Below are 12248 nucleotides of genomic sequence, written 5' to 3' on the forward strand. Positions count from 1 at the left end.
CTACAGTATCGGTAACATCTACCGAAACTATTACAATGATAAGCTACAGTGACGGTAACATGTACCGGAAAATATAATGACATTAGTTATAATGCTTAATCTATCATTACAACTAATTAATCTTCTTCAAGTGAGATGCCAAAACAATCATTCTCATTCTGGTAAAAGGGATCATCATCTTGATCATCAAAATCTTCAGAAGATTCAACTTCCTTCTTTTGAAGATTCTTCCTCTTCTTCTTGTTGAAGCATCTGGAGAACTTCCTTGAGATTCTTTGCAAGACTCTCCTTGGATTTGGAGCTTGCCAGAAACGCTGCAAGTTGTGATTTTTGGTTCAAAAACAGCGATGTTACTGGGTCAGTTGGTTTGAGAAATTCAGGGTGACTCTGAAACCAGTTCTTGACTTGGTCAGGAGCCGCCTTTGAAGTATCAAACTCAGTCCACCATTTGACAAATGCATGTCTTTGCAAAGGTGGATATTGTTTATTATTTTCTGTTTTTCCATACACACGTGAGCCCGCTTAGAGGTAAGGTGTGAGTTTATCGCAATTGGGGTTAGAATGAACATGTTTAGGGATCCTTAGAGGATCAAATTGGGATTTATTTTGAGATGTTTACTGTATTGTGATTCTTCCTATATGATTATGTGAAATTGTTTCAGGGGTTTAATCATGTGAATAGAACATATTGATATTATTACTGCCTTGAGATTATAAAAGTAATATAATATGTGTAAGTGACAAGTTGAGTATGCGCTAAATTGTGAGATCACACGTGTGTATTGAGATGTTATGTACATTGAGTTGTGAGCTATGAATCATACAATCACATAACTGTAAGACCCTTTAAGGGCGATGAGTTAATGTGCGATGAGTATTGTGATGGGATCTACTATGGGAACCCGACGAGTTTAATCACTTTGAGGTGTGACAAGTTAAAATTATTTTGAAAACAATTAAGGAGACATATGCTTTGTACAATTCATAGATAAAGTCTTCATGCTAAAATGTTTTTTTGGGTTCGACCTGAATAAGGAGGGAGAGACCTTGACGGACGATTCAGAGTGTAGGCCTTGGGGGTAAATACACTCGGTTTGAATGTTCCTTAAAGCCTATGTTGATCCCATATTGTTGGAGCGTTCTAGCAAAATAGAGTAACCCTGACTAGTCTCTCTATGATTTTATCTAGTGTGAGTGACCTGACTTACGAGTGTGTGGTATGTCTTGTCATGTACTCTTAAGCGCCCAACGTGATTTTTTATTGACATGGTACCACATTGCATATAGGATTGAGTCATTGTATATTTGTTGCATAATGTTTGTGTATTGATCGATATTGATTGGTTGAGTGATATATCATGTTTTGATTCTCAAGTGTGTGAATGATGTGAAAATGTGTGAGACGTGTGTTGTTGAGATGTGATGTCACTTGATAAGTGGTAGAATGACATGAGTTGTACTTAAGTAAGCTATATTTCATTTATATGATATGTATATTTATGTTTTTTCGTTTCTTTCTATTAGTTATGAATGTGATAACTCACTCCCTGTGTGTTGTTTGTGTTTGGATCCTCGAACTTTGTGTTCGTGGGAGTAGATGGTTAGGTGGATAGCTATGAAGAACCTCATGCTAGAAGACGCGGGAACACAATGCTCTAATAAGATGTGACATAGGGACACAGTTTTTGCATTATTTGCATAATACTTTGAACATGTTACTTTATGTTATTCATCTGCTTAACTTGTTTCCTTTTGTAAAACCGTATGCATCCAAATACGTTTTCCAACTACTTGTGTTTCAGTTTCATGTTTTTGATGTGGTTTTAGTTTTACAAGTTTAGTAATTTACAATTTTCACGTCTTTACTGAACTGAGTGATTTCTTTCTTTTCCACAAGGTTTTCCATAGGCATAAAGTCTCTTTGCTTTCTGCATCCCAAGTCTCTAACTCCACCGGTACCTCTACACATTCCGTAAGAGGAATATCTAGTTATGGAAGGCTAGTGGATCATATGATTAGAAGTGTAGAATTGGTTGGCTAATCTATGTATGCCACGAGGCCATCCCAACATTACTAGCTTCAACAAGCCTTTGAGCATGAAGCAAACCTATGATTAATAAAAAAAACAAGGAAACAATGAAAGAAAAAGCAAAACTTCTTCACCCTCCATTGTCATGTGTGTGTGATGTGCTGGATTGTGTTCTTTTTCTTTATGTTCTTTGTTCGTTTAAATTTTCTTTTGCTTTTGTTCATGATCAGTTTGGACTGGGTAATGCATCAAGTCCTTTCCATACTTGTCATTTGATAATTGATGAGTTTATTTGTGTTGATTGAGGAGGTGTGGATTATTCAATCCTATGCACTTGTATGTCGTCTATATTTTAAATAAAATTTAAATTAATTAAATATGAAGGACATAGGTAATTAAGAATGGTGAATTTAACTTTACTAATGTTAATCATGTTTATATTAATTTTGACTGAATATAGGATAATGTTCATTAAGTTAAATGGTTTAGATCACAAACTTAGTTAACACTACTACAAAAAAAAAATTCTACATTGATTATTTGACATTTTCCACAATTGTTTTCAACTATTTTCGAAACCACCGTTGTGGAAAGTATCGACTTTCCACGACAGTTTTTAAATCGTCTTATAAATAGATTTCTACATCACTTGCATAGCAACTGTCTTAAAATATCTTTTTCATTTTAAAAATTTTAAAAAATTGATGATTCTAAGACAATTTTCTTAAACCGTCTTAAAATGTACACTTTCTGAGACGATTTTTAGAAATCAATCTTGTATTTTATTTTTTTATTTTTTAAAATTTTTATTTACCACGTAATTAAAAGTTGTTAATTTTTATAATAATTATTTTAAAAAATCATATTTAAAATGATTTCTAATTGATAGGGTGTGTGGGAATTAAACTCAGGAAAATATATTACACTTTACCCCTTTGGGTAAGGGGAAGGTAAAGAAAAGAAATGTACAAACAAAAAGTGTATTCCTCTGAGCTTTTATTTCTACTAACAACTTGAAAGCATTCACATGTAATTCTTGCACCATGGTGAGAATCATGACAAATAATTCTGAATGACCATAGAGAAAATCATCACCCTCACACTCTGGAACTCCTAGCATTGCCAAAGCCAAGTGACTTTTCATCTCAATATTTGTTTCTTGTAACTAATGGTAATAAATTAATCACATATCCATTACCAAAATAACTACACTTCCTTCTTCTAGAGAGAATAGACTCCACTTGACCTTTCAATATTGCTACAATCTCACCTATGCTAGGCCTCCTAGATTCTTCACTTGTAACACAGGCAGTCGTGGCATCAACCATGCGAGCCATGTGATCCGTGTAACTCAAATTGTATTTGATTTGAAGATCTAGCAACTCTTCAATGTTTCATTTCCCTTTTCTCAACAAAGGTTTAGCTTGCAAATGAATGTAAAATTGGATGTGAGTCAGAAATACCATGTTCATGTGTAGAATTTTAGTTATAAGTAAATGAAGTAACCATTGTATATCACTATACTTTTCCACATCATAAAAAACTAAATTTTGTCTTGGTTATTCAAACACACGCATTAGATATCTAAGGCCTACTTCGTTTAAAAGAAAAAAAATTATGTTTCTATTTTAATTTTCACAATAAAGTCACCATGCTTTAATTTTATTACCCATTTTCAAAGATTTCTTTGAAAAATCATTAAAATCAAGAAACTAAAAAAAACAAGGTTAAATTACAAAATAGTCCTAAGTTGTTGGAGATTCACCTAATCATTAGGAGCTTTCCACTTGCAGTCACAATGAGAAAGAAGGAATCTCATCAAATGGAAAATTTCCATTTTTAGTTCTGGCCTAGCCTGGAAGTAAAACACTGCTATTGTTAGGAGTAACTAGAAGCTGAGGTACTTCTGCTACAACCAAGGCTTCCTGAGCAAATTGTTCACCAAAAATACCCACATCTGTAAGTCATTCCAGCTCTCCAAACTGTAGAGATTCCTTCTGAACATAGAAATAAAGAGTTACAAATATTACAAGGCAAGAGGCACACCATAAGTAACTAGTTAATTATTCATAAAGGCCATGATCAAATTTTTTGTATCATTAGCCCCTCTGGAGAATAATGTGCACATGTATATTTCAAATTATCAAAAATTAGATAAAAACTAAAATCAGGTCCCAGGGTTTAATACAAAGTTATTTATTCACCTATTGCTGCCTAACTATTCTGTAAACATAAATAGCCTCTACTACCTTGATGGTTCTTTCATACGAAATTGAATGTTTGATTATGTATAGGCACTGTGTCGAAATAAGTAACAAGGCACAAGTTAAGTTAAATGGTTTAGATCACAAACTTAGTTAACACTACTACAAAAAAAAAATTCTACATTGATTATTTGACATTTTCCACAATTGTTTTCAACTATTTTCGAAACCACCGTTGTGGAAAGTATCGACTTTCCACGACAGTTTTTAAATCGTCTTATAAATAGATTTCTACATCACTTGCATAGCAACTGTCTTAAAATATCTTTTTCATTTTAAAAATTTTAAAAAATTGATGATTCTAAGACAATTTTCTTAAACCGTCTTAAAATGTACACTTTCTGAGACGATTTTTAGAAATCAATCTTGTATTTTATTTTTTTATTTTTTAAAATTTTTATTTACCACGTAATTAAAAGTTGTTAATTTTTATAATAATTATTTTAAAAAATCATATTTAAAATGATTTCTAATTGATAGGGTGTGTGGGAATTAAACTCAGGAAAATATATTACACTTTACCCCTTTGGGTAAGGGGAAGGTAAAGAAAAGAAATGTACAAACAAAAAGTGTATTCCTCTGAGCTTTTATTTCTACTAACAACTTGAAAGCATTCACATGTAATTCTTGCACCATGGTGAGAATCATGACAAATAATTCTGAATGACCATAGAGAAAATCATCACCCTCACACTCTGGAACTCCTAGCATTGCCAAAGCCAAGTGACTTTTCATCTCAATATTTGTTTCTTGTAACTAATGGTAATAAATTAATCACATATCCATTACCAAAATAACTACACTTCCTTCTTCTAGAGAGAATAGACTCCACTTGACCTTTCAATATTGCTACAATCTCACCTATGCTAGGCCTCCTAGATTCTTCACTTGTAACACAGGCAGTCGTGGCATCAACCATGCGAGCCATGTGATCCGTGTAACTCAAATTGTATTTGATTTGAAGATCTAGCAACTCTTCAATGTTTCATTTCCCTTTTCTCAACAAAGGTTTAGCTTGCAAATGAATGTAAAATTGGATGTGAGTCAGAAATACCATGTTCATGTGTAGAATTTTAGTTATAAGTAAATGAAGTAACCATTGTATATCACTATACTTTTCCACATCATAAAAAACTAAATTTTGTCTTGGTTATTCAAACACACGCATTAGATATCTAAGGCCTACTTCGTTTAAAAGAAAAAAAAATTATGTTTCTATTTTAATTTTCACAATAAAGTCACCATGCTTTAATTTTATTACCCATTTTCAAAGATTTCTTTGAAAAATCATTAAAATCAAGAAACTAAAAAAAACAAGGTTAAATTACAAAATAGTCCTAAGTTGTTGGAGATTCACCTAATCATTAGGAGCTTTCCACTTGCAGTCACAATGAGAAAGAAGGAATCTCATCAAATGGAAAATTTCCATTTTTAGTTCTGGCCTAGCCTGGAAGTAAAACACTGCTATTGTTAGGAGTAACTAGAAGCTGAGGTACTTCTGCTACAACCAAGGCTTCCTGAGCAAATTGTTCACCAAAAATACCCACATCTGTAAGTCATTCCAGCTCTCCAAACTGTAGAGATTCCTTCTGAACATAGAAATAAAGAGTTACAAATATTACAAGGCAAGAGGCACACCATAAGTAACTAGTTAATTATTCATAAAGGCCATGATCAAATTTTTGTATCATTAGCCCCTCTGGAGAATAATGTGCACATGTATATTTCAAATTATCAAAAATTAGATAAAAACTAAAATCAGGTCCCAGGGTTTAATACAAAGTTATTTATTCACCTATTGCTGCCTAACTATTCTGTAAACATAAATAGCCTCTACTACCTTGATGGTTCTTTCATACGAAATTGAATGTTTGATTATGTATAGGCACTGTGTCGAAATAAGTAACAAGGCACAAGACAAGCATTTATAGAGAATTAGTTCAAGAAAAGTTCTTCAATGTAATTTTTGTCCTTATCAATCTCTTGATCTGCAAAGAATCAATGAAAAACCAATTGGATTGATTTCAGAAAACAATAACTTAGCTAACCAATTTTCTTAAGGCTGAGATCTTTTGGATAAATCAATTTTTTCACATTTTCCAACCACATTAAACCCAATTATAATGTTCAGAAGTACCATCATGAGTGGCTACAAGCTTGCTATCATTCTATATGGAAGTTCTATAGCACTAGTGGTTTGTGGAAAGGCTTCTAGCTAAATGAATTCATTCATCACAATCTTGACAGAAGAGTGATCTGTCTTCAACACAATATGAATGGTGGCTTGTCCTGTTGGTATATGAAGGAGAAAGGAAAGAACAAAATGAGCAATAAATATACTAAACTTATTACAATATCCATCAGACAATTTTCCCCAATTTCAATGAAGGTATTAATTGTCGGATCAAGTGGCCTCGAAATAATTAAGAAGGGGGGTTGAATTAATTATTAATGTGCCTTGACTAATTAAAAATCTATCCTTCTTAATGTTACTAGATTTAATTAGGCTTTTACTACAAAGTTAAGAAAGTAAAGAACAGTAATTGAAACTTAACCAAAAGTAAAAGCGATAATTAAAAGTGCACAGCGGAAATTAAAAGTGTAGGGAAGAAGAAGACAAACACAAGAATTTTATACTGGTTCGGCAACAACCTGTGCCTACATCCAGTCCCCAAGCGACCTGCGGTCCTTGAGATTTCTTTCAACCTTGTAAAATCCTTTACAAGCAAAGATTCATAAGGGATGTACCCTCCCTTGTTCTTTTTGAACAACCAAGTGGATGTACCCACCACTTGAACTGATCCACAAGAGATGTACCCTCTCTTGTTCTCTGTTACAACAACCCAAGTAGATGTACCGTCTACTTGTACCACAAAGGATGTACCCTCCAATGTGTTAAGACAAAGTTCTCAGGCGGTTGATCCTTTGAAACTTTGTGAAGGGGAAACAAAAGATATCTTAGGCGGTTAGTCCTTTGAAATTTTTGTTTAAGGGAAAGGGAATAATCAAAAGAATTCTCAGACTATGTCGTTTTGAATTCTTTGACAAGGGAGAAGGGAGACACAAAAGAATTTAGGCGGTTAGTCCTTTGTTCTTTTGGAAAAGGGAGAAGAGAGACACAAAAAGAATTCAGGCGGTTAGTCCTTGTCGAATTCTTTTGGCAAAGGAGAAGAGAGACACAAAAGAATTCAGGCGGTTAGTCCTTCGTTCTTTTGGAAAATGGAGAAGAGAGACACAAAAAGAATTCAGGCGATTAGTCCTTGGCGAATTCATTTTGGCAAAGGAGAAGCGAATGAAAAAGATAAATAGCACACTTTTGTTTTCTGTGAAAGAACAAGGTTTGGAAACCAGAAAACTTTGAAAGCTTTTGGCAAAGGAAGAAGAAGAAGAAGATATTCAAAAGTATATCAGAAAGGTTGTGTGCAAAGGTTGTCAATAATTGTTCTTAAAATGCAAGTCAAGGTCTTGCTTTTATAGACTCTTCATGTCTGGTCAAGAAAACCATTAGAAAAGTTATAACCTTTAGAAAAACCTGAAAACCATTGCAAGAGTTATATCTCTTGATTTTTATTCAAAACTTGTCACTGGTAATTGATTACCATAATCATATAATCGATTACACAAAGCTTTTATGAAAGGATATGACTCTTCACAATTGATTTTGAATTTCAACATTCAGATACACTGGTAATCGATTACCAATATCTTGTAATCGATTACACCATTTTGAAATCAATTGGAACATTGCAAATTCAGTTAAAAGCTTTTGAAATCAAACTTTGCCACTAGTAATCGATTACAGGAAACTGGTAATCGATTACCAGAGAGTGAAAACTCTGGTAACTTAGAAAATTTTGAGAAAAACTCTTTTGAAAAACAAAATTGTGCTATGTTTGTTTTTTGAAAAATCTTTTCAATACTTCCCTTGTGAAGTCTTCTTGATTTCTTCTCTTGAATCTTGAAATCATCTTCTCTTGAATCTTGAAATCAAACTTCTCTTTATTCTTGAATCTTCTTGATTTCTTCTCATGAAACTTGAAATTTATCTTGATCTTGAACTTTTTGACTGAATCTTGAAATCATTCTTTGGTTTTTGTCATCATCTATGTCATCATCAAAATTACTTGAATCAACTTGATTCATCATCATCAAGCTTGCTTCTACATTAACTCATACTACACAAGAAATATCATAATCCAAATCTCATGAGTTAAACTAGTTCAAGATCCCATTGTCAAGGGTATAATTCAGTCTACAAGTGTCTATGTAATACATTTCACAAGGATGTAGAAAATAGCAAGCAACATTCTCACCATGCACTAGTAGAAAGTCTATTTAACTATTAATGTCTTTAAGAAACAAAAAAGAATTCTACACTTGATGCTTAAATAGATTCAATTGGCAAATAAAAGAGAGAGACTCACTCCATTGGTGGTGCTTGTTCTTAAAATAATGAAGTTATTGGCAGTCACACACAAACTTTTAGTAAACTGGTATAATATCATTAACATATCTTTTAGAAACAACTAACAAGCTCAAAATAAAAGTAGCATGGGAATTAATCCAAAGATGATTTTATGTCATAAAACTAGAAGACACACAAATATAATTGAGGTTCTTAATACTTGGTAAATGTCACATTTGGGAATTTTTCTTGATAGAAATTGAAGAAAAAGCCTTTGGTGCTTGCTTGCAAGCTTGTTTGCAGCATGAACTTCAACATCACATTTGGCACACAAAGTAGCCTCATTCGTGCAACAAATCACTATTGTCGGAGCTCTCTCACACACATCACACTGATTTTTCATGTTAATTCTTCTCTTCCCTTCTACAACACCAAAAACTTGGTCTTCTTTTAGCTAACAACTTCTTCACCACAAGAAATATTGGAAATATTGAAGAACCCTTTAGAAAAGACATTGGTTTTTTAAAGCCAAAAATGGAGAACGATGGTGTAGAAAGATTAGGACATGGCGTAGAGATGAGAACAAAAGAAGAAGAAGAACATAGTTAACATTTGAAGTAGTACTATACTACATATTGGTATTTAATGTGGGAAGAAACTATTGAAGACAAAAAAGGAAGTAACTGGATGAGGATTGAGAGCAGGTGGGGATGCGAAATCTATGTGTGTTTGCCACTCCAAAAAGCTCCACAAGTACCATTTTCACAAGTCTTCCAAAATCTATGTACTAATTAATAATCCTACACATAGAGAAATTTTACTTTAGTAAAGTAAATAAATATATCTTAAGAAAACAACAATGAAATAAACCACACACATCTTGAAGAACATAAACTTCAGATCCATCCTAGTATTATAAGAAGAGCATATTTATTTCATGTAACGTGGAAGTGAAGAAGAACAAAACCACATATTATATTTAATAGTGTATGATAATTTTTGAGACAAAAGTATATGAATACACTAATTATATATATATATAGACAAAAGAAACATAACTAATAAAATTCGTCAACGAACATGTGTAAGCATATATTGGCCAATGGTAGACGTGGACCGGAGGATGGCCAGTCTAAACCTAGCCCACATAGCCAGTTTACACTATTTATCAACCTGAGCAGCAGCTGCAGCCCTATCCATCCAATTCCATAACAACATCATCTCATTTGCTTCCTTAGCAAACAAGGTCATAAACCACCTTTGCGACTTAGGCATACACGTGTAGCATGCTCTCTCCGATGCGGAGTTTGCACGTGTCGAGGCTGAGTTCGGGTTTATGTTCCCGCTAGACCTCCACAATGCCCTCGTTGCTGATCTTCTAGTCAGTTCAAGATTCCCTGACTGGCGCTCGGGCGCAACGCGGTTGGACCTACGCATGTCACTAAACCTTTCGATCGCGATGATTTCATTCCAAATTGCACGGAACACGGTGTGGTCAAAGTCGTGGGGTTCATAACCATGCAAGCCAAAGAAGTCTCTGCGAGTGGCAAGGAACGCGTCGAAGAAAGTGTCATTGCTGATTCCAATCTTCAATGATTGCTACATTCCTTCCAATCCCTCACTCGCTAGAAATCCTATCTTCTTCGTCAACGAGAACAAAATTTTCTATTGCGGCTTAGATCTCTTCAATTTCTTCTAATGCAAGTCACTCTTCTATAACTATGAAGCTGATCCTATACTTCTCAAAAAGCAACGATCCATTAGCAAGAAATCTATCGATGTTTCTGTATCCGCCATATTTTTGAGGCAGAGCCTCAACTTTGGCGTGAGGACGTCATGGTGGGTGGAGTTATGGACTAACGCTGCCACGAAGAAGCTAAGGAGGAACTCCTCATCGTCATCGCTGTTGTTGTCAACATTGTCGTCGCTAGAGAGGTTTTTCAAGATGCAGCAGAGTAAGGTCTTGGTTGGGTGTAAGAATACATAAGGCAAATCGGGTCGATTTTGAAAGCGAGTGGGTTAGGCGAATCATATATAAACAAAATGGTTAAGGTTTCAACTTCTGGATTCTTCAAGGGAGAGATGGTGGTGTTGGATAATATTCAAGGGTTGTCGGATGTTCTACTTTTGAAATCCGATAAGTTTTTGGATTCTCTCAGAAAAGTTTTTGAAATCCGATAAGTTTTAGGAATGCCCATGGTTTCAACCTTGCCATGCTAGGGAGGAAGGGTAAAAATTTCACCACAAATGAAGATGCTATGGTTACTAAAGTTGTCAAAGTTAAATACTTTTCAAATGATGATTTTCTAGAGGCTCAATTATCACACAATCTAAGTTATGTTTGACGTAGCATTCACGCTTTATGTAGCATCCCAAAAATGATCCAATAATTATTTAGATAAAGTTTTTTAAGTATATCTTTTAGTAAAGGAAAAAAATAGATTAAATTGTTTTAATATATTATATTGTTATTTTTATTTTGAAAATATGTTAGTATAATAATATATTAGATTGGTTAAAGATAAATAACAAATAAAGACATAATAATAAGAAATAAAGAAAGGTTTGTTAAATAAATCTCAAAAGATATAATTTCAAATTACGTGCAATGCTTATATAAGGATAGACAATTATTTTTCCTTAAAACACACAAATAAATAATTTCTTTTGGTATTAGTGGGTTGCTCAAAGACTAAAAAAAAGCAAATTTTTTTTGTCAACGCAATTGGTAGATGAGAAGAGGGATAACCAAAAGCATAAATTACTTGCTTCAAGAGGTGTGTAAAATATCTTTTTAAAACCCTCCATGGAATGTTCTTGAAAGATATGATTGTTAGAAAATTGGGTTAATAATGCTTTAGATGTTATAGATGAATGGTCATGTGTGTATGCAAAGTTAAATATCTAGATATTGTTGGATCAAGTGGCCTCAGAATAATTAAGAAGGGGGGGTTGAATTAATTATTCATAAACCTTTACTAATTAAAATTTTACTCTTCTTAGGCTTTTACTATGTTGTTAAGAGAATAAAGAATAGAGAAGAAACTTAACCAAAAGTAAAAGCGGTAATTAAAGTGCACAGCGGAAATTAAAAGAGTATGGAAGAAGGAGACAAACACACAAGAGTTTTATACTGGTTCGGCAACAACCCGTGCCTACATCCAATCCCTAAGCGACCTGTGGTCCTTGAGATTTCTTTTCAACCTTGTAAAATTCCTTTACAAACAAAGATCCACAAGGGATGTACCCTCCCTTGTTCTCTTTGAACAACCTAGTGGATGTACCCTCCACTAGAACTGATCCACAAGAGATGTACCCTCTCTTGTTCTCAATCAACAACCAAAGTAGATGTACCCTCTACTTGTACCACAAAGGATGTACCCTCCAATGTGTTAAGACAAAGTTCTCAGGCGGTTAGTCCTTTGAAATTTTGTGAATGGGGATACAAAAGATATCTCAGGCAGTTAGTCCTTTGAAATCTTTTGTATTAGGAAAGGGAAGAATCAAAAGAATTCTGAGACTGTGTCGTTTTGAATTCTTTGACAAGGGA

General features: G+C 33.8%; 1 pseudogene; it reads right to left on the bottom strand.

Annotated features, from left to right (window-relative positions):
* Nucleotides 1-3879: 3879 nt before the first annotated feature.
* On the bottom strand, nt 3880-9101 carry LOC100785794 (B-box zinc finger protein 25-like; annotated as a pseudogene).
* Nucleotides 9102-12248: the final 3147 nt, after the last annotated feature.

Source organism: Glycine max, unplaced genomic scaffold (genome assembly GCF_000004515.6).
Source record: "Glycine max cultivar Williams 82 unplaced genomic scaffold, Glycine_max_v4.0 scaffold_49, whole genome shotgun sequence".
NCBI classification, from domain to species: Eukaryota; Viridiplantae; Streptophyta; class Magnoliopsida; order Fabales; family Fabaceae; genus Glycine; species Glycine max.